Genomic DNA, 1551 nt, shown 5'->3' on the forward strand with positions numbered 1-1551 from the left:
AACGAGGCTGGTGAGGGGTCTGGAGAACAAGTCTGATGAGGAGCGGCTGAGGGAGCTGGGGGTGTTTAGCCTGGAGAAAAGGAGGCTGAGGGGAGACCTCATCGCTCTCTACAACCACCTGAAAGGAGGCTGTAGCGAGGTGGGGGTCGGTCTCTTCTCCCAAGTAACAAGCGATAGGACGAGAGGAAACGGCCTCAAGTTGCGCCAGGGGAGGTTTAGATTGGATGTGAGGAAAAATTTCTTCACCGAAAGGCTTGTCAAGCATTGGAACAGGCTGCCCAGGGAAGTGGTTGAGTCACCATCCCTGGGGGTATTTAAAAGACGTGGAGATGTGGTGCTCGGGGACATGGTGTAGTGGTGGACTTGGCAGTGCTAGGTTATGTGGTGCTCGGGGACATGGTGTAGTGGTGGACTTGGCAGTGCTAGGTTAATGGATGGACTTGATGATCTTAAGGGTCTTTTCCAACCTAAACAATTCTATGATTCTATATAGCCAGGCTGGGCGGCCCTTGGGCTGGCCCAGCACAGCCCTTCTCATGTTCCTACAGCATGAAATGACCAATTTTATTATTTTAAGGAGAAAAGCATTTAAAAAAAACTGACTTCAACTAAGAAGGATTGCTTGTGACGCCGAGAAGAGCTGAGCAGGACACCTAAGACTTGTATTAAAAGCCTTGGCAGACGGTTATCCTTTGCAGAGGCAAGAGGGGAAGCTTCAGAGGAGGCAAATACAGCTGCAGAGAAGTTCTTCAGCATCCCACTGGTCAAAAAAGGCCGCAAGGAAAGGAAAAACACAAAGGACTTGAGCGGAATGACATGATCACTAAACTGCAGAGGCAAAATGGGAAAGCTAAGGTACAAAATGAGTTAAGACTAACGCGGGCTGTGAAAGGCTCTGCATTTGCTTAGCTGCCTTAAAAAGAGGAGGAAGGAAAAAGAAAAGTTTGGCTTGTTATTTCACCAAGAAAGAGTCATTAACCAGTGAGGTGGAGAAAGCTGGGACTTCCGTAGTGCTGCTTTTGCATCCTCCCTTACGCCCAAGGTTAGCGGGGATCGGATCTGGGATAACAAGGAACCAGGAGAGAAGCTGTGAAATAGCCTTGGAGCAGTTACAGGAGTGAGCAAGAGGTGAAGAAACGCAGCCAGGGCTGCTTAAGGAACTAGCTGAGACAATCTCTCCAGATCTTGGGGGCTTTTGCAAGCGCAGGCAGGAAGGGTGGGGGCAGCATCTTTGTCCATCGGCTATTTTTAAAAAGGTGAAGCGGCTATGGCCAGAGCTGAGCCTCCGAATTTCAGTTCTCAGAAAGATGCTATCACAAGCGGTTAAGCAAGTGTGTGAAGATAGAGCGGTAATAAACGCAGTGCCCTCCTTGCCCCAAACGCGTACGTGCCACCTCCGTATGGACGGAGGTCCCTGTTGTCCCCACGTGTGCTCAAGGCAGGTGGGCGAGGCGACCATGATGGGTTTCCGTGCCAGGAGCACGGAGGGTGTCCTCGCTGCCCTGCAAGCTCTGCTCACTGCGCGGAGGAAGCCCGAGTCAGGCGGAGAAA

This window comes from Pygoscelis adeliae, unplaced genomic scaffold, assembly GCF_000699105.1.
Source record: "Pygoscelis adeliae isolate BGI_AS28 unplaced genomic scaffold, ASM69910v1 Scaffold390, whole genome shotgun sequence".
Classification (NCBI taxonomy): domain Eukaryota; kingdom Metazoa; phylum Chordata; class Aves; order Sphenisciformes; family Spheniscidae; genus Pygoscelis; species Pygoscelis adeliae.